The sequence below is a fragment of the Chiloscyllium punctatum genome, chromosome 12, assembly GCF_047496795.1.
Source record: "Chiloscyllium punctatum isolate Juve2018m chromosome 12, sChiPun1.3, whole genome shotgun sequence".
NCBI classification, from domain to species: Eukaryota; Metazoa; Chordata; class Chondrichthyes; order Orectolobiformes; family Hemiscylliidae; genus Chiloscyllium; species Chiloscyllium punctatum.
Window position 1 is genome coordinate 42,841,248 of NC_092750.1, and position 21,897 is coordinate 42,863,144.

General features: G+C 43.3%; 1 protein-coding gene across 5 annotated transcripts in view; it reads right to left on the reverse strand.

Moving 5' to 3' along the window:
* prickle2b (prickle homolog 2b) overlaps positions 1-21,897 on the reverse strand; it is a 286,023-nt gene that overhangs the window by 158,269 nt on the left and 105,857 nt on the right. The window contains exon 1 of one of the 5 annotated variants that reach the window (XM_072582478.1): positions 108-411. The exons of the other annotated variants lie outside the window; for them this stretch is intronic. The gene's annotated coding sequence lies outside the window, so the exon portion shown is untranslated. Of the gene's footprint in view, positions 1-107; positions 412-21,897 lie in introns of those variants that run through there. 5 annotated transcript variants of the gene reach the window in all.

Genomic DNA, 21,897 nt, shown 5'->3' on the forward strand with positions numbered 1-21,897 from the left:
AAAAAAACTCCCTGTGTTATAGCTGAGAAATTCAGCATTTGAGGTAACAATACAGTTGTTTCTTACACAGAGGATCTAAATTTTTTTGAATAAACTGAAACACTTACCTTTAACCAGTATTGTCTATGTGTCTACCTACCATAGACCATAGCAGAAACAAAGAAAGGTTTTCAATGTCCTTTTAATAAGGAAAGTCTGGCTTCTACATTAAATAGAAACTGCTTGACGAGGCCCTGTGGGGTACTCAGCAAGAGGTGGAGAAGCATTTTCACACTGAATGTGGAACTGCCATTTGCAGTGGCTTAGCTATTCAAGGACTGTGTAATAAAGAATGCCAGTCAGGTCACTTTTTAGGGAACTCTCGCAGACTGACTCATGTTTGTCGATACACCCAGCTAACCTCCAGCCTATTGGCAAAAGTCAGCAGTCTAAGCCAAACCCACTTCTCCAGCCAGAGCTAGGTTATTACAAAATTAGATTCCTTCAGCTTTAAGGGAAGGTTTTGCTGGAAGAGGTCCTGCTTTGCATAAATCAATCAGGAACACCACAAATATCCCTCATAATATTTGCTATATGGTTTCCCAAAATAAGGAATAGCACCATTATCATTGTTTCTCATATGTTTAAAAGCACAACTACTGTTTAGTATTTAAAAAAATGAAAAATAAAGCATACAAAATTTAAATCGTGAGCACCTTTAATCCTGACAGCTGTACGTAGTTTACCAGCCCTGAATTCAAAATGATCAGTTCTCCACATATGGTTTTAATTGTTGTAATACATCCTGCAAGCAATATTGCTTACAGGCAAATTTTTATTTCCACAGCAGATGAATGCAATTCCTGCATTTTTGCTGATCTACTACAATACTAAATACAATATCATGAAGAGGAGATAAACTGTGTAACTCTCCATGTGGTTCAGTTTTAGAGTTGTTTTTGTTTAAGATAAAAAAGATTAGATTCCCTACAGTGTGGAAACAGGCCATTTGGCCCAACAAGTCCACACTGATCGTCTGAAGAGCAACCACCACCACCCCCCCCACTCCCCCTGACTAACGTACCTGACATTACGGGCAAGTTAGCATGGCCAATCCACCTAACCTGCACATCTTTGGATCTTTGTGGGAGGTAAGCCACTCAGACATGGGGAGAACGTGCAAATTCCACACAGACAGTCGCCCAAGGCTGGAATTGAACCCAGGTCCCTAACGCTGTAAGGCTGCAGTGCTGACCACTGAGCCATTGTGCCACCAGAAAGCGAATATATTCTTTCTGCAAAGACATACTGTATAAAAGGTACTGTAGTAGTATATAAATGTTAGATTTCTCTGGAAATAGTAACTGACTACTTCCAAATACAAATACAAATCTTTATGCTGCTTTAAACCAAATGGAATGCAACTATCACAATTTGGGAGCAGCACAAATTATGTGGGCCTCTACATATTGTTCAAAACATGACAAAGTATTTAAGAAAAACAGAATACTGTTGTTTTCTTAACCAATTCTTCAAAGAAAAATAAAGAAATTTTTATTTAAAAATAAAGAAATGTACTCCGCCCTCAGACCCCATCCCTCTAACTGTAACAAGGACAGAACGCCCCTGGTGCTCACCTTCCACCCTACAAACCTTCGCATCAACCAAATCATCCGCCGACATTTCCGCCACCTCCAAAAAGACCCCACCACCAGGGATATATTTCCCTCCCCACCCCTTTCCGCCTTCCGCAAAGACCGTTCCCTCCGTGACCACCTGGTCAGGTCCACACCCCCCTACGACCCACCCTCCCATTCTGGCACTTTCCCCTGCCACCGCAGGAACTGTAAAACCTGTGCCCACACCTCCTCCCTCACCTCTATCCAAGGCCCTAAAGGAGCCTTCCACATCCATCAAAGTTTCACCTGCACATCCACCAATATCATTTATTGTATCCGTTGCTCCCGATGTGGTCTCCTCTACATTGGGGAGACTGGGAGCCTCCTAGCAGAGCGCTTTAGGGAACATCTCCGAGACCCCGCACCAATTAACCAAACCGCCCCATGGCACAACATTTCAACTCCCCCTCCCACTCTGCCGAGGACACGGAGGTCCTGGGCCTCCTTCACCGCCGCTTCCTCACCACCAGACGCCTGGAGGAAGAACGCCTCATCTTCCGCCTCAGAACACTTCAACCCCAGGGCATCAATGTGGACTTCAACAGCTTCCTCATTTCCCCTACCCCCCACCTCATCCTAGTTTCAAACTTCCAGCTCAGTAACTGTCTCCTTGACTTGTCCGACCTGCCTATCTTCTTTTCCACCTATCCACTCCACCCTCTCCTCCTTGACCTATCACCTTCATCTCCTCCCCCACTCACCCATTGTACTCTATGCTACTCTTTCCCCACCCCCACCCTCCTCTAGCTTATCTCTCCACGCTGCAGGCTCACTGCCTTTATTCCTGATGAAGGTCTTTTGCCCGAAACGTCGATTTCGAAGCTATTTGGATGCTGCCTGAACTGCTGTGCTCTTCCAGCACCACTAATCCAGAATCTGGTTTCCAGCATCTGCAGTCATTGTTTTTACCTCGATGATCTATATGGACTTCAGTAAAGCGTTCGACAAGGTTCCCCATGTGAGACTGGTTAGCAAGGTTAGATCTCATGGAATACAGGGAGAACTAGCCATTTGGATACAGAACTGGCACAAAGGTAGAAGACAGAGGGTGGTGGTGGAGGGTTGTTTTTCAGACTGGAGGCCTGTGACCAGTGGAGTGCCACAAGGATCGGTGCTGGGTCCTCTACTTTTTGTCATTTACATAAATGATTTGGATGCGAGCATAAGAGGTACAGTTAGTAAGTTTGCAGATGACACCAAAATTGGAGGTGTAGTGGACAGTGAAGAGGGTTACCTCAGATTACAACAGGATCTTGACCAGATGGCCAATGGGCTGAGAAGTGGCAGATGGAGTTTAATTCAGATAAATGCGAGGTAATGCATTTTGGGAAAGCAAATCTTAGCAGGACTTATACACTTAATGGTAAGGTCCTAGGGAGTGTTGCTGAACAAAGAGACCTTGGAGTGCAGATTCATAGCTCTTTGAAATTGGAGTTGCAGGTAGATAGGATCGTGAAGGCGGTGTTTGGTATGCTTTCCTCTGTTGGTCAGAGTATCGAGTACAGGAGTTGGGAGGTCATGTTGCGGCTGTACAGGACATTGGGTAGGCCACTGTTGGAATATTGCGTGCAATTCTGGTCTCCTTCCTATCGGAAAGATGTTGTGAAACTTTAAAGGGTTCAGAAAAGATTTACAAGGATGTTGCCAGGGTTGGAGGATCTGAGCTACAGGGAGAGGCTGAACAGGCTGGGGCTGGTTTCCCTGGAGCGTCGGAGGCTGAGGGGTGACCTTATAGAGGTTTACAAAATTATGTGGGGCATGGATAGGATAAATAGACAAAGTCTTTTCCCTGGGATTGGAGAGTCCAGAACTAGAGGGCATAGGTTTAGGGTGAGAGGGGAAAGATATAAAAGAGACCTAAGGGGCAACTTTTTCACACAGAGGGTGGTACGTATATGGAATGAGCTGCCAGAGGATGTGGTGGAGGCTGGTACAATTGCAACATTTAAGAGGCATTTGGATGGGTACAGGAATAGGATGGGTTTGGAGGGATATGGGCTGAGTGCTGGCAGATGGGACTAGATTGGGTTGGGATATCTGGTCAGCATGGACGGGTTGGACCAAAAGGTCTGTTTCCATGCTGTACATCTCTATGACTCTGTACAAGTAGGGGTATTTCCAACTTAACCTGCCAGGTCACTGGAGCATCAAATAAGGGTGGGTGTAAAACAAATACCAAATCCAAATCTGTCCCAATGCCTAGGGACATTACATGGAAATTAAGCTTTCCATCACCGACTAGGTGAGAATGTACAGTAACTTGGATAAGTATTTCAGTTACGTGGGATTCACGTGCCCACCACCCCACATTAATTGTAGGTTGTGCTGCTTATCCACAGCATGACAAATCATTTAATCATAATACCCATGAGGATAAGTAGCTAAATCATCCGCATAAAGTTGGAACAAATATTTTGTTTTGATTAGAAGGATATAATGATGTCCTGGGTTCAATTCCAGCCTTGGGCGACAGTCTTTGTGGAGTTTGCACATTCTCCCCATGTCTGCATGAGTTTCCTCTGGGTGCTCTAGTTTGCTTATGTCCGGAACGTCAATTCTCCTGCTCCTCGGATGCTGCCTGGCCTGCTGTGCTTTTTCAGCACCACACTTTTCAACTCTTTCCTTTCACAGTCCAAAGATGTGCTGGTGAGGTGGATTGGCCATGCTAAAAAGAACCCATGCAGGATTATGGGGCAGAGGTGGTGGGGTGGGGGGGGTGGGGGTCTGGGTCTGGGTGAGATGGTCTTTGGAGGTTGGTGCAGAGTCATTGGGTCAAACCACATCTTTCTGCACTGTAGGTAATCTATGATTCTATGACATTGCAAGTGGGACAGAATATTGCATAAATCACAAATGTCCCTATATCTGACCTTATGACGGAGGGAAGAATAGGTCTAGGATACTACTCTGAGGCACTCATGGTGATGTCTTGGGACTGAGGTCATTGGTCTCCAACTGCCACAATTATTTGCTATGGTTTGTGGGCGGCACGGTGGCACAGTGGTTAGCACTGTTGCCTCACAGCGCCAGAGACCCGGATTCAATTCCCACCTCAGGCGACCGTGTGGGTTTCCTCCGGGTGCTCCAGTTTCCACCCACAGTCCAAAAATGTGCAGGTTAGGTGAATTGGCCACGCTAAATTACCCGTAGTGTTAGGTGCAGGGGTAAATGTAGGGGAATGGGTCTGGGTGGGTTGCGCTTTGGCGGGTCAGCGTGGACTTATTGGGCCGAAGGGCCTGTTTCCACGCTGTAAGTAATCTAATCTAATCAAGAGCTGTGATTCCAAGGTGTGGAGATTTTTCTCAATGACTCCAATTTACTTCAAATTTATTCAGGTTCATTGATGACACTATAATTAAATACTGCCTAAATGACAGTAGATGCAATTAATGTTCCCTGATGTCAGGAATTCAGCTTTTTTGTCTACAACTAGATTAAAGTTGGAGTGAAGTCTAGAGTTGAATGGTATTGACAGAACCTAAAGTATCGCTGATTAGGTTACTAGTGAGCAAACGCCACTTGACTGCATTTTACATTGAAATCTTCCATCACTTTGCAGATGGTAGAAAGTGGGATGGGATAATCATTTTTCAGTTTGAATTTATCTAGTGTATTGTGGACCAGACATACATGCAAATCTTCCACATTTTGGATTGATACCAATATTGCAGAACTAATAAAACAGCTTATCAAGGGCTATGGCAATTTCTAGAGAAAATGTCTTCAGTTCAACATCCAGTCATTTTTGAAATCACAGTTGGTTGCATGGTAATGGTGGAGTGAAGGGTATGCTGAGCCATGAGTTTACAAATTATGGAGGAAAACAATTCTGCTGGTGCTGATGCCAGTCCTAAGCTAATAGTTCTGATTCTATCCAATTGTGCATACTGATAGTGCCACACAGCGTGACAGAGAGCCTTCAATATAAAGACGGGCCAAAATCATTCCTAATAATACTATCATAAATGGATATGGCTATGGCAGGTAGATTAGTTGTTAGCAGTGGAGACTATCCAAAAAAAAACTCAGAGTGCTTGGTGGCAGACATTTAGAAAAGTAATTTAGAAAAATCAACTGGACAACAGCTCTGGACGTCAGAGAATAAGGACAACCAGCAACACCAGTCTCTGTGAGTATATACAGCTGTACTGATCTGTAGATACACCAAGACAGAGCTAATTTCTTTATGGAGAAAGTGAGGACTGCAGATGCTGGAGATCAGAGTTGAAAGCGTGCTGCTGGAAAAGCACAGCAGGTCAGGCAGCAACTGAGGAACAGGAAAATCAACATTTCAGGCATAAGTCCTTCATCAGGAATGAGACTTGTGGGCCACAGGGGCTGAAAAATAAATTAGGGTAGGATGGGGCTGGGGAAAGGTTGCTAGGAATGTGATAGCGAGATGAAGATTGGAGGCGGGGGGAGGTGATAGGTTGGAGAGGAGGGTGGAGCAGATAGGTGGGAAGAAAAATGAACAGGTCAAGAGGGCAGCATCGAATTGGAGGCTTGGGACTGAGATAAGGTGGGGGAGGGGAAATGAGGAAACTGGTGAAATCTACATTGATCTCGTGTGGTTGCAGGGTCTCAAGGTGGAAGATGAGGCGTTCCTCCTTCAGGTGCTGGGTGGTTAGGGAGCATGCCTAGGACCTGCATGTCCTGGGTGGAGTTGGAGGGACAGTTCAGCCATGGGGTAGATGGGTTAGTTAATGAAGGTGTCCCAGAGATGTTCTCTGAAATGATCTGCAAGTTGGCATCCTGTCTCCTCGATGTAGAGGAGACCACATTGGGTGCAATGGATATAGTAGGTAACATGTGTGGAAATACAGGTAAACGTCTGTCGGATGTAGAAGAATCCTTTGCGGCCTTGGACATAGGTGAGGGGGGAGGTCTGGGCGCAGGTTTTGCACTTGTTGCGTTGGCAGGGGAGGGTGCCAAGAGTAGGGTGCCAAGAGGAGGCGTGGATCTGACAAGGGAGTCACAGAGGGAATGGTCTCTCTTAAACGCAGATGGGGTGGGGAGAGAAATATATCCCTAGTGGTGGGGTCTGTTTGTAGGTGGCGGATGATGCAACGGATCCAGAGTGGGTGGGGTGGTAGGTGAGGACCACGGGGGTTCTGTCTTTGTTGCAATTGGAGGGGTGGCATTCAAGGGCTGAGGTGCAGGAAGTGGAGGAGATGTGCTGGAGGGCATCGTCGACTATGTGGCAGGGGAAATTGCGGTCTTTGAAGGAGGTGGCCATCTAGGATGTTCTATGCTGGAAAATCTAATGTCTTTCAACATTTAAGAAATTACTGGCCCCATTACTTAAAAATTTAAAAAAAGGTTGATATTACAAATACAAGCAAAACTAAAGGTTATTCAGTCAGCATTATACTTCCTGTCTTTTTTGAAAAAAAAATGAGCCTACTCATCCAATTCACCAGAAATACAGTAGTTACATAGTTCTAAAACCATAGCTCCAAAGCCCTTCTAAAGGAAAATGCACCATTAGAAAACGTTAAGAGTCATTTTCTACATTAAAAAAGTCTTACCCGTTTTCAGACTTTGGACAATTCCACCAGTCTTTCTTCAGATCATGAAAAGAATAGAGCCCATGTGACATCATCATTCCTTATTCAGTGTAAATGCCATCTCTAGGTAAAAACATGCAACTACAAGCCTGCAAAGCTTAAATGATAAAACTCTCTCTTGAATTAGCAGTTTAATAGATAACAATAATTAATAGGTTAACAAAGAGAAAATTAAAAGAAAATAAAAGTAAACAAATGCAAGTTAAAATGAGAGAAACAAAGCCAGTAAAACAAATAAATGAACTTTGTGCAATACATTCTACTTCTGAAAAAAACCTTGGAAATAGAAATTGACAGCAAACACTTTCATTATGGATTACACATTCAATGATAACTGTGCAAATAACATATGCAGTTCTATTTTATAGATCAAGCTATAGATGATCCATAGGAAAAAGCCTCCAAGAATCTTGCTTTCTTTTTCCCACTCCCTTTCTGACATGACCATCCTTGGCCTCCTCCATTGCCACAAGGAACCACCAAACCGCAAATTGGACGAACAACACCTCACCTTCTGCCTGAGCAGCCTATAGCCCAGAGGCCTCAACACTGAGTTCGCCAATTTCAAATAACCTCCCTTCCCACTCACCTGACTCCCTTTTCAGCCCTCCTCCTCCCTTCCACTGCTCCTTGCCACCAGATTCATTCCTTCCATTAACCAACCAGGTAATACCCTGTATCTGTCTTCACCTATCCCCACTTCATCATCCTACCCCAATCACCCCCTTCATCTGCAGCTCCCCCTACACCCACCCCACCAATCCTGAAGAAGGTTTAGACCTGAAACGTCGACTTCTCTACCTCCTGATGCTGCCTGACTTGCTGTGTTCTTCCAGCCTCCTGCCTGTCTACTTTGTATTCAACCATCTGCAGTTTTGTTTTGTCTCTTCCCTTGAAAGAGGCACCACATAATTAACATACCTAGTCTTTCTGCAGATGCTCAGAAAGATCCATGAAAGATTTATTTGGAAGTGGTGTCAAAATATTTTCACTATATATCCTGAAAAACATGCATCACAGCAATATACTCCATGGTAATACAAAAAACCATCTCACAGCATAGAATGGATCACCAACTCCATGCATTGGCAGAATCACACTACAGTGCCAATATACAGGGTCATCTTACTTTCTTGAAATCTGGTACCTGCGAGATAGAAATGGACCAGTATTGCTAGACTATCAGTAATCACGGATCTTGATCTAGTCATAATTTAGAAGATTCAAGCCACACCCACAGTAGCAGATGGATCATGTGACACAACTGAATCAGATAATAATCTGCAAAGTGCAATTCTGATGTGAAATGTAAGTCAGGTACTAGAATGATTAAACACTAATCATACAGCTCGGAAACAAAGCCTTCGGTCCAACCCGTTCATGCCGACCAGGTATCTCAACCCAATCTAGTCCCACCTGCCAGCACCCGGCCCATTTCCCTCCAAACCCTTCCTATTCATATACCCATCCAAATACTTTTTAAATGTTGTAATTGTACTAGTCTCCACCACTTTCTCTGGCAGCTCATTCCATACACATACCACCCTCTGCATGAAAAAGTTGCCCCTTAGGTCAAGCAGTTTATGAAACTCACACAAAGACCAAGGTACTCCTCTCGATCAAGGTGTTGACACTCTACACTACAACGTTGAAGATATCGTCAATAATAAAAACAGAAATTACTGGAGAAACTCAGCAGATCTGGTGATATCTGTGGAGGAAAACAATGTTTTGAGTCCATCCTACTGATCTTTAGAATACAGACTAAGTCATTTTGGATTTGAAACATTAACTCTGCTTCTATTTCCACAAATATTGCTAGACCTGCTGCGTTTCCCCAGCAGTTTCTGTTCTTATTTTCGTTTCCATAGCATTTTGCTTTTATTCTCAAGGTTAATCTGTTACACTTCAGTCAAAGTCAGTATGAACCCGATGAATACCAATGTATTACAGTAAGATGTTATGTTACATGTTACAGCGGGGAAGAATAGGTGTCAAATGCATACTGAATGCACAAGACAGCTAGCATGTGAATGTACTGTTCAGGATGAATCAGGATATTCAACAACTCATGAATGTATGAGGCATGCCAAATGTATCAATCCCAGCAGCATACAGGACTTCTACATCCATACAATGTTCCATCTATTCCTTAAAAAAAGTAGCAATAAACCTGTTCACAATGCAGCAAAGATTACATTATTATGATAGATTACTTAGATTCCATTGTTTGACAGCTTAGCAATAAGAGTGTGACGCTGATATGGTGAGTGCTATTTTCAGTTTGCCATGCCAGAACAGATAATATCTGAAAAAGAATACAGTACATTGGCAAACTATTTCAAGATATGCACTATAAAGGGGAGTGACGTTCATCACATTGTCACCTTAGTATCTCATTGCTGCATTTCATGAAACACTAATAGAGTAAGGATCACCATTTCTGGCGCAACTTACGCTCAAAGTGCAAACAACCTTGCCTGGCAAACAATTATCTATGAAATCTGAGGATCTCTTGACACAGGACATTCTTCTTCAAAGCCAAAGGATAAAGAAAGAGATTATACCATGAGTACTGGTAAAGAACTACCAACGCTGCATGAGGAATTAAATGAAACTTAGAAATACAAATGCATAAGACAGCTAGCATGTGAATGTACTGTTCAGGATGAATCAGGATATTCAACAACTCATGAATAGATGAGGCATGCCAAATGTATCAATCCCAGCAGCATACAGGACTTCTACATCCATATTCCTTTAAAAAAGTAGCAATAAACCTGTTCACAATGCAGCAAAGATTACATTCGGATACCAGCAAATGTTTCTAAAATATACAACTAGCCAATATCATGCAAAATTACTTATAGTCATAGTGCTATATTGTAAAGTAACAAAAACCAGATCAGACCAATACTTACTAATCACACACAAAGAGATTGAAGAAGAACATTCCAATAATGATGGCTGTGCAGTGACAAATTATCAAAAAGTGCAACAGACAATAACATATATTTTTCCAGATGGATTTATGTTCATCAGGTTAGGATCAGTTGTCAGACCTCGAAAGCATTACATTGAAGTTTGAATTGTTAACCTTGTAAACACTGTTTTACCATTAGTGCAATTACCAAACTAACAAAAACCTACACTCCTGAGGATACTAAAATGTCCATCTACTATACTTTTTGTGCCCTTACTATTCTCAGTGCTTCATTCAAGTGGCTTCAACATGCAGTATTGATTAATCAGTCACGAATTATAAGGGGTAATCATAGGAGGCTTTCTTCCCCTTGGTGTCCTGAGACTTCATAGGTGACATGCCAATGGTATTTCCACAGCCACTCCCTCTTGACTTTCTATCACTATGCTGCCACTATGCTGTACTACCAGCTGCACATGGCATAATCCAGGGATGGTGGTAAAAATATCTTCAACACTGGTTCTAGGAGTAACATTATGAAAGGCTGTGCCTTTATTGGTTTGTAGGGCACCTCTACCAAATTTGACACAAGTCCCCAGATTTAGTGAGAACATTATGGGATCAACTGGACAAGTGTACCTTTGTCATAGCTATATCAATGCTAGTTGGTTTATGTAGGTTTATCCCTATCGTGTACAGACAGATGTTTCTGTGGCCAGCAGCAAAAAATCAGAATGGTGTGTTGCTTCCCTGGTAGCAGGATCAAGGATGTCTCAGAGAGGGTGCAGAATGTTCTCAAGGGGAGACGGGCCAGCAAGAGGTCATTGTCCACATTGGAACCAACGACATAGGAAGGGAAAAGGTTGAGGTTCTGAAAGGAGATTACAGAGAGTTAGGCAGGAATTTAAAAAGGAGATTCTCGAGAGTAGTAATATCTGGATTACTCCCGGCGCTACGAGCGAGTGAGGGCAGGAATAGGAGGATAGAGCAGATGAATGCATGGCTGAGGAGCTGGTGTATGGGAGAAGGATTCACATTTTTGGATCATTGGAACCTCTTTTGGGGTAGAAGTGACCTGTACAAGAAGGACGGTTTGCACCTAAATTGGAAGGGGACTAACATACGGGCAGGGAGATTTAGCTAGAGCTGCTCGGGACGATTTAAACTAGTAAGGTGCAGGGGTTGGGACCCAGGGAGATGGTGAGGAAAGAGATCAATCTGAAACTGGTACAGTTGAGAACAGAAGCGAGTCAAACAGTCAGGACAGGCAGGGACAAGGTAGGACTAATAAATTAAACAGCATTTATTTCAATGCAAAGGGCCTAATAGGGAAGGCAGATGAACTCAGGGCATGGTTAGGAACATGGGACTGGTATATCATAGCAATTACAGAAATGTGGCTCGGAGATGGACAGGACTGGCAGCCTAATGTTCCAGGACACGAATGCTACAGCAAGGACAGAAAGGGAGGCAAGAGAGGAGGGGGCATGGTATTTTTGTTAAGGGATAGCATTACAGGTATACCGAGGGAGGATATTCCAGAAAAACATCCAGGGACGTTATTTGGGTGGAACTGAGAAATAAGAAAGGGATGATCGCTTTATTGGGATTGTACTGTAGACCCCCTAATAGTCAGAGGGAAATTGAGAAACAAACTTGTAAGGAGATCTCAGCTATTTCTAAGAATAATTAGGGTGGCTATGATAGGGGATTTTAACTTTCCAAACACAGACTGGGACTACCATAGTGTTAAGGGTTTAGATGGAGAGGAATTTGTTAAGTGTGTACAAGAAATATTTCTGATTCAGTATGTGGATGTACCTACTAGAGAATGTGCAAAACTTGACCTACTCTTGGGAAATAAGGCAGGGCAGGTGACTGAGATGTCAGTGGAGGAACACTCTGGGGCCAGTGACCATAATTCTATCAGTTTTAAAATAGTGATGAAAAATGGTCGACCAGATCTAAAAGTTGAAATTCTAAATTGGCGAAAGGCTAATTTTGATGATATTAGGAAAGAACTTTCAAAAGCTGATTGGGGGCAGATGTTCGCAGGTAAAGGGACGGCTGGAAAATTGGAAGCCTTCAACAATGAGATAACGAGAATCCAGAGAAAGTGTGTTCCTGTTAGGGTGAAAGGGAAGGCTGGTAGGTATAGGGAATGCTGGATGACTAAAGAAATTGAGGGTTTGGTTAAGAAAAAGGAAGCATATGTCAGGTATATAGACAGGATAGATCGAGTGAATCCTTAGAAGAGTATAAAGGCAGTAGGAGTACACTTAAGAGGGAAATCAGGAGAGCAAAAAAGGGACATGAGATAGCTTTGGCAAATAGAATTAAGGAGAATCCAAAGAGTTTTTACAAATTCATTAAGGACAAAACTGGGGAGAGAATAGGGCCCCTCAAAAGATCAGCAAGGCGGATTTTGTGTGGAGCCACAGAAAATGGGGGACATACTAAACGAGTATTTTGCATCAGTATTTACTGTGGAAAAGGACATGGAAAATATAGAATGTAGGGAAATAGATGGTGACATCTTGAAAAATGTTCATATTACAGAGGAGTGCTGGATGTCTTGAAACGCATGAAGGTGGATAAATCACCAGGACCTGATCAGGTGTTCCTTAGAACTCTGTGGAAAGCTAGGGAAGTGATTGCTGGGCCTCTTACTGAGATATTTGTATCATCGCTAGTCATAGGTGAAGTGCCAGAAGACTGGAGGTTGGCTAATGTGGTGTCACTGTTTAAAAAGGGTGGTAAGGACAAGCCAGGGAACTATAGACTAGTGAGCCTGACGTCAGTGGTGGGCAAGTTGTTGGAGGGAATTCTGAGGCTCAGGATATACATATATTTGGAAAGGCAAGGACTGATTAGGGATAGTCAACATGGCTATGAGCATAGGAAATCATGTCTCACAAACTTGATTGAGCTTTTTGAAGAAGTAACAAAGAGGATTGATGAGGACAGAGCAGTAGATGTGATCTACATGGACTTCAGTAAGGCGCTCGACAAGGTTCCCCATGGGAGACTGGTTAGCAACGTTAGATCTCACGGAATACAAGGAGAACTGGTCATTTGGATACAGAACTGGCTCAAAGGTAGATGACAGAGGGTGGTGGTGGAGGGCTGTTTTTCAGACTGGAGGCCTGTGACCAGTGGAGTGCCACAAGGATCGGTGCTGGGTCCTCTACTTTTCATCATTTACATAAATGATATGGATGTGAGCTTAAGAGGTATAGTTTGTAAGTTAGCAGATGACACCAAAATTGGAGGTGTAGTGGACAGCGAAGAAGGTCACCAAACTATCATCTCCCAGACCATCCATAACCTCATTACCTCAGGGGATCTCCCATCCATTGCCTCCAACCTCATAGTCCCACAACCCCGTATTGCTCGTTTCTACCTCCTGCCTAAAATCCACAAACCTGACTGCCCCGGCAGACCCATTGTCTCAGCCTGCTCCTGCCCCACCGAACTCAACTCTGCATACCTCGACACGGTCCTGTCCCCCTTAGTCCAAGAACTCCACGCCTACGTTCGGGACACCACCCACGCCCTCCACCTCCTCCATGATTTTCGCTTCCCCGGCTCCAAACGCCTTATCTTCACCATGGGCATCCAGTCCCTATACACCTCCATCCCCCATCACGAAGGCCTCAAAGCCCTCTGCTTCTTCCTTTCTCGCTGAACCAACCAGTACCCTTCCACTGACACCCTCCTTCAACTGACTGAACTGGTCCTCAGTCTGAACAACTTCTTTCCAATCCTCCCACCTCCTCCAAACCAAAGGAGTAGCCATGGGCACCCGGATGGGCCCCAGCTATGCCTGCCTCTTCATCGGATATGTGGAACAGTCCATCTTCCGCAGCTACACTGGCACCATCCCCACCTTTTCCTCTGCTACATCGATGGCTTATCGGCGCTACCTCGTGCTCCACTTTACTAACACCTTCCACCCCGACCTCAAATTTACCTGGACCATCTAAGACTCCTCCCTCCCCTTCCTAGACCTCTCCATTTCTATCTCAGGTGACCGACTCAACATGGACATTTACTATAAACCGGCAGACTCCCACAGCTATCTAGATTACACCTCCTCCCACCCTGCCCCCTGTAAAAACGCCATCCCATATTCCCAATTCCTTTGCCTCCGCCGCATCTGCTCCCAGGAGGACCAATTCCAATACTGAACAACCCAGATGGCCTCCTTCTTCAAAGACTGCAATTTCCCCTCAGACATGGTTGACGATGCTCTCCACCACATCTCCTCCGCCCTTGAACCCCGCCCCTCCAATCGCCACCAGGACAGAACCCCACTGGTCCTCACATACCACCCCACCAACCTCCAGATACATCGTATCATCCTTCGTCATTTCCGCCACCTCCAAACAGACCCCACCACCAAGAATATATTTCCCTCCCTTCCCTTATCAGCGTTCTGGAAAGACCACTCCCTCCGCGACTCCCTCATCAGGTCCACACCCCCCACCAACCCAACCTCCATTCCTGGCACCTTCCCCTGCAACCGCAAGAAATGTAAAACCTCCCCCCTCACTTCCCTCCAAGGCCCCAAGGGATCCTTCCATATCTGTCACAAGTTCACCTGCACCTCCACACACATCATTTACTGCATCCGCTGCACCTGATGTGGCCTCCTCTACATTGGGGAGACAGACCGCCTACTTGCGGAATGTTTCAGAGAACACCTCTGGGACACCCGCACCAACCAACCCAACCGCCCCATGGCTGAACACTTTAACTCCTCCTCCCACTCTGCCTTTTCTCAGTCCCAACCCTCAGACTCAGCACCGCCTTCTTGATCTGCAATCTTCTTCCTGACCTCTCCGCCCCCACCCCCTCTCCGGCCTATCACCCTCACCTTAACCTCCTTCCACCTATCACATTCCCAATGCCCCTCCCCCAAGTCCCTCCTCCCTACCTTTTATCTTAGCCCGCTTGGCACACCTTCCTCATTCCTGAAGGGCTTATGCCCGAAACATCAATTCTCCTGCTCCTTGGATGCTGCCTGACCTGCTGCGCTTTTCCAGCAACACATTTTTCAGCTCTGATCTCCAGCATCTGCAGTCCTCACTTTCTCCTAATTAAGCTACCTGGCCAATTGTTTCCTGTTTTTATCCTCTCCACCTTTGAATAGATGGTTACATTTGTTACTTTCCAGTCTGAAGGCATGTATCCAAGAAATCATTTTAAAAACATGACTCCAAACTTTAAGTTGCTTATCATCTTAGTTGTCTGTCCACTGCCATTATGATCTTTTTGTCCTTTACTTCTCAGCTGTTCTAATGAAACTCAATGAATACTTGAACAGCAACTCACCTTTCGACAAGGTGCAATATTGAGTGCTTCAGTTTAAAATCAAAACCTTTGCCCTTATTTTTAGAATGACAGCTGCTGCTGATGATTCTGTGCTTCATACAAGCACCTTGTCCAAATATTTTTTCTTTACATCCCATGAGCATCCCTTTTTCCCTTGTATGATCACTCACTTCAATATTTAGTCACCTCTGCTTTTCATTTTATTGAAGATCTTTCATTCTCTTCTCGTGCTCCTGTACAATTCCTAATACTCTCAAGTTTTAACCAAGATCCATTGACTTGACAATTTATTTCTCTCTCGACAAACTTTGCCAGATTTACTTCGCATTTCGACTTAGCATCTCCTGTGTTTATTTTTCCCTTAGACACTTTTGGTGATCAATGTCAATACACAATGGGATTCATAAATGCATGTGGAATGAATGAATCTACTGCTTAGCGTAGATGCAGGATTGGCAGCTGGCAATGGTGATGGTAGTGCACAATAGTATTTCATTTACTAAACTTCCCTCTAGGTAAACCAGCAGTATGAGGAAATGCCGACAACAATCTAAATGGTTTAGCAATGGATCTATTATTCTCCTGAGAAGGTGAGTGATGATTCTCCTTGCCCTCCTCCACTTCAAAAGCTCTCCTGCTATGCAGATGCTGATTCCACCGCAGCATGTCACTATTGTCACGGATAATGAAAGAATCCTACTTTTGATATGGAATCAACAAATATCCAAATCACCTCCCATCTGGGTCCTGTCAAACTGAAATCGTCAAAAGCTTGAAAATAGCTGTACCAACCTCAGCACTCCCTGCCAGACATTTGTTTCAGGGAAGTGTGGTAATAACTTTATTAAGTAAGGTTTATGAGCTGGGACAATGACAAGTTTTAATACTCAGTTGAACCACTAGACAATTTCACCTCCATTTCCAGGTATCAATTTAACAGAGCTCCTCTGAACTACCTACAAGGCATTTACTTCCTTCCTTCCTTAAAACTGCAAACAGTATTTGAGATGTGGTCTCACCAAGCCTTATCCAACTAAAGTGTAATCTCCTTACTTTTCTGTTCAATTCCTCTCATAATTAAGTATAGCATTCCATTAGCCTTCTTAATTACTTGCTGTACCTGCAAACTAACATTTTGTAACTCACGCACGAAAACACCTAGATCCTTCAGCATTCAGAGTTCTGCAGTTGTTCTCCATGTAAGTTTTTTTTATTTTTCCTTCCAAAGTTAGACAAATGTGAGGAGCTGCATTTTGGAAAGGCAAATCAGGGCAGTACTTATAAACTTAACGGTAAGGTCCTGAGGAGTGTTGCTGAACAAAGAGACCTTAGAGTGCAGGTTCATAGTCCCTTGAAAGTGCAATCACAGGTAGATAGAATAGTGAAGGCGGCATTTGGTATGCTTGTCTTTATTGATAAGTACATTGAGTACAGGAATTAGGAGATCATGTTGGACTGTACAGGACATTGGTTAGGCCACTTTTGAATACTGCGTGCAATTCTGGTCTCTATGAAATTGAAGGATGTTGTGAAACTTGAAAGGATTTAGAAAAGATTTACAAGGATGTTGCCAGGATTGGAGGGTTTGAGCTATAAGGAGAGGTTGAATAGGCTAGGGTTAATTTCCCTGGAGCATCAGAGGCTGAGGGTTTATCTTATAGAGTTTATAAAATCATGAGTGGCATGGATAAGATAAATAGACAATGCCTTTTCCCTGGGGTGGGGGAGTCCAAAACTTGAGGACACAGGTTAAAGGTGAGGGGAGAAAAATTTAAAAAGGATCAAACAGGCAACTTCCTCATGCGGAGGGTGGTGCATGTATGGAGTGAGGTGCCAGAGGAAGTGAGGGAGGCTGGTACAATGACAACTTTTAAAAAGCATCTGGACGGGTATATGAATAGGAAGGGTTTAGAGGGATATGGGCCAAATGTTGGCAAATGGGACTAGATTAATTTAGGATATCTGGTCAGCATGGACAAGTTGGACCAAAGTGTCGTTTCCATGCTGTACATCTCTATGACTAAGTGAATAGCTTGCCCAAAATTATACTTCACCTGACAGATTTTCTGCCCACCCACTCAATATATTCATGAGTATGCAACTTCCTTGTGTGTTCTTCAGAACAAAATTCCCTACCTATCTTTGTGTCATCTGCCTCTGCTCCCCTCATTTAAGTTACTGATATAAATTGTAAAAAATTGAGGTCCCAGTACAAACCTCCATTTGTCACTACCAATCAGAAAGACAGTTATTTTTATACTCTGCTTTCTGCCAGCCAATCTTCTAACCACGCTGATATGTTATCCACTAAAGCATGAACTTTATGCAATGACTTTTTATGTGGCACCTTGCCAAAGCTCACATAAAAATTAAAGTTAATAGATGTCTAAAAGCTCTCCTTTATCCACAACATGTTACTTTTTCAAGATAATCTCTAGTTTTTGGTTAAAAAGGATTTCACTTTTATTCTCATTTTTCCTGATTACCTTCATTTTCACCAAGGTCAAAAATCATAGGACACCAGGATACAGTTCAATAGGTTTATTTGAAAATACAAACTTTTGGAGACTTGCTCCTTCTTCAGGTGCTTTCAAGTAACCCTGTTGGACTATAACTTAATGTCTGTGACTTTGGACCTTGTCCAACCTCATCCAATACCGGCACCTCCACATCAGTTTTACCAAGAAACAGTTATTAATCCTCAATGACCAATTTTAACACCTTCCCCAACAGACATCAAACTAAATGGTATATAGTTTCTCATTTTCTGCCTCTCTCTCTTCTTGAAAAGAAAAATAATAGTTGCTACTTTTCAGTGTGATAGAACTTATCAGAATCCATTAAATATTGGAGAATTTACATAAGTGCATTGACTACTTCACCTTGTCAACCTGCAACTCTATCAGTTGGCGTTGTACCATTTCCTCAACATTTGCAATTTCATCACTCTCCCTTTTACTTCCTGATTTACAGGTATTACTGGAATGTTTCTGTATCCCCTGTAGTGAAGACAAAAGTAAATTATGTGTTCATTTCATCTGGCATTTTCTTTTATATTTCTGGCAAGCTTCCCCTCATACTTTAATTTCTTTCTTCTGATAAATAGAGTCAAAGAGCCGTACAGGATGGAAATAGATCCTTCGGTCCAACTCATCCATGCCAACCGGACATCCCAATCTCATCCAGTTCCATATCCCTCTAAACCCTTCCTACTGATGTATCTATCCAGATGCCTTTTAAATGTTGTAAATGTATCAGCCTCCACCACCTCCTCTGGCAGCTCACTCCATACATGCACCCCCTTCTGCATGAAGAAGTTATCCCTCAGGGCCTTTTTAAATCTTTCCCCTCTCACCTTAAACCTATGCCCTCTAATTGTGGAGTCTCCTACCCTAGGAAAAAGACATTTTCGCCCTATCCATTGTTCCCTCATGACTTTGTAAATCTCTATAAGTTTCTAGATTAGAGTGGTGCTGGAAAAGCACAGCAGTTCAGGCAGCATCCAAGGAGCAGGAAAATCGACATTTCGGGCAAAAGCCCTTCATCAGGAATAGAGGCAGAGTGCCTGCAGGATGGAGAGATAAATAAGAGGAGGGTGGGGCTGGGGAGAAAGTAGCATAGAGTACAAAAGGTGAATGGGGGTGGGGATGGAGGTGATAGGTCAAGGAGGGTGGTGAAAGAAGGTAGCAAAGAGTACAATGGGTGAATGGGGTGGTGATAGGTCAGAGAGGAGAGTGGAGTGAATAGGTGGAAAGGAAGATAGGCAGGTAGGACAAGTCATGGGGACAGTGCTGAGCTGGAAATTTGGAACTGGGGTGAGGTGGGGGAAGGGGAAATGAGGAAACTGGTAAAGTCCCCATTGATGCCCTGGGGTTGAAGTGTTCCAAACTGCGTCACCAAATACCAGACTAATGCCATTTACAGGTTCGCTGGTGACACCACCATAGTCAGTCGAATCTCAGATGGCAACGACACAGACTACAGACCAGAGGTGGAAGATCTGGAAAAACGGTGCACTGAAAACAACCTAGCTCTCAATGCCAGCAAAACCAAGCAACTCATTATCGACTTTCGGCAGGATGTTACTCATGTCCCCCTACACATTAACAGCACAGAGGTGGAATGAGTGGAGAGTGTCAAGCTCCTGGGAGTGGTCATCAACAACAAGCTTTCTTGGACTCTTCATGTGGATGCACAAAAGCCCGACAATGTCTCATCTTCCTCAGGCATGACGGTGAATACTCTTGCCAACTTTTATAGGTACACCATCAAGAGCATTCTGTCTGGATGTATCAGTATCTGATATGGTAACTGTACCATGCAAAATTGGAGACAGTTATAGAGATTGGTGAACTTGGCCCGGACACCATTCATCCTGACTCTTTGCTTTCTGTTCGTTGATCAACCTTCTTTCCATGTTAATATATTACCCATAATGCTGTGTCCTTTATCTTATGCAGCAATCTTTTGTGCAACACCTTGTCGAATGCCTTCTGGAAATCCAAGTACACCACATCCACCAAGTCCCCATTGTCCACTGCATTCGTAATGAGTTGCACTACCCTCATCTACACCTTGAACACCTCCTCGAAAACTTCAAATCAAATTTATTAGGCATGACCTCCCTCTGACAAAGCCAGGCTGACTCTCCCTGATCAAACCTTGCCTCCAAAGCGGAGATTAACTTTCTCTTCCAAAATTTCCTGCACAAGCTTCCCAATCACTGATGTGTGCGGCTGACTGGTCGGTATTCCCTTTGTTTATTCCTATCACTTTTCTTGAAAAGTAGAACCACATTAGCTGTCCTCCAGACTTCTTGCATCTCTACTGTGACCAGAAAGGAATTTTAAAAATTGGGTCAGGGCCCCTGTAATTTATTTGTAATAAAGTGATTTGGAGAAACACCCATAACTTGGTGTAAAAAAAAAATCATTTTCAGTTTCTGTTTTTACTGAAGCTAGATGCGTATAAAGGTTGCTTCTAAGGAAGATCATTTAGAGTAGTTTAAAAAATTATGAAGTTTAGTTAAAGTTCCAGGTCAGAGTGTTTGGTTAAAACCCTGAAGGTGTCATTAGAAGCTGAGAAAATAAGCTCAGTTCTTTGAAGGCTCAACAGACGCTATCAGATTCCAAGGCTGGGAATTGAAGCCACAAAGTTTGTGAGAAGATTTGTAGCTCGGGTGCTCGTTGTTGTGGTTCTGTTCGCCGAGCTGGGAATTTGTGTTGTAGATGTTTCGTCCCCTGTCTAGGTGACATCCTCAGTGCTTGGGAGCCTCCTGTGAAGCGCTTCTGTGATGTTTCCTCCGGCATTTATAATGGTTTGAATCTGCCGCTTCCGGTTGTCAGTTCCAGCTGTCCATTGCAACCGGAAGCGGCAGATTCAAACCACTATAAATGCCGGAGGAAACATCACAGAAGCGCTTCACAGGAGGCTCCCAAGCACTGAGGATATCATCTAGACAGGGGACGAAACGTCTGCAACACAAATTCCCAGCTCGGCGAACAGAACCACAACAATTGAAGCCACAGTTAAATTAAAACTGATTGGGTTGATAGAGAATTCACTCTGACATGAGTGCTGTAGAAGGGTGCTTTTTGAATTAATTGGATTATATTTTTACTGGTAGTCTTGAAATCTTTAAACATGCAATATATGTAAATAGTCTGGTATATTCTATTTTAACTTATCTTACATTATAACTTGATTTTATGATTAAAATCAATACTGTAACATTGCATGCTCATATTCCAGTAGGAGACCACCTAATTTAAATCAAAAGAAAAACTAAACATAATCAATGAAGCCAGATTTCAGTCTGGGATCTGACTTGTCCGGTAACATCAACAGCTCGGATAAAAAAAAACACACTTACTGCAGACGTGTTTGCACTGGAACATACAAGCATCCAAGTGGAAATTCCTAACCTCAGGGAATCTGTTTCTCATCAGTACCCAAGCACATCCCATTATATACGGAATTGGAACTGGTTTGTGCTTCTACTGTAAACACATCAATAACTTTTACCCTCCACCCAGTCTGAACCTGTGTTCTTGGCAGTAAAACTTTCCTCATGATCCACTAGACAGGCCACTACAGAACTCTGAGTATTTACTTTGGAAGCATGAACAGCTTTCTTATAAAAATAAAGTGCTGGAGAAACTCAGCATGTATGACATCTGTGGAGAGAAAGCAGAGATAGTGTTTTGAGTCCAGTGACCTTTCTTGTCCAGTGACACTTTTTGTTTCAGATTTAGAGCACATGCAGTCCTTGGTTTTATTTTCCAGTTTTGGTTTGTTAAAAATTGGTTTGCTATTAGTTGTTAAAAATTCAAATTCTTGACATCGCCAAAGGTACAGTGAACAGGTGGAGCACTCAGCACCACTAAATTTCTTATTTTCAACAAGAAAATTG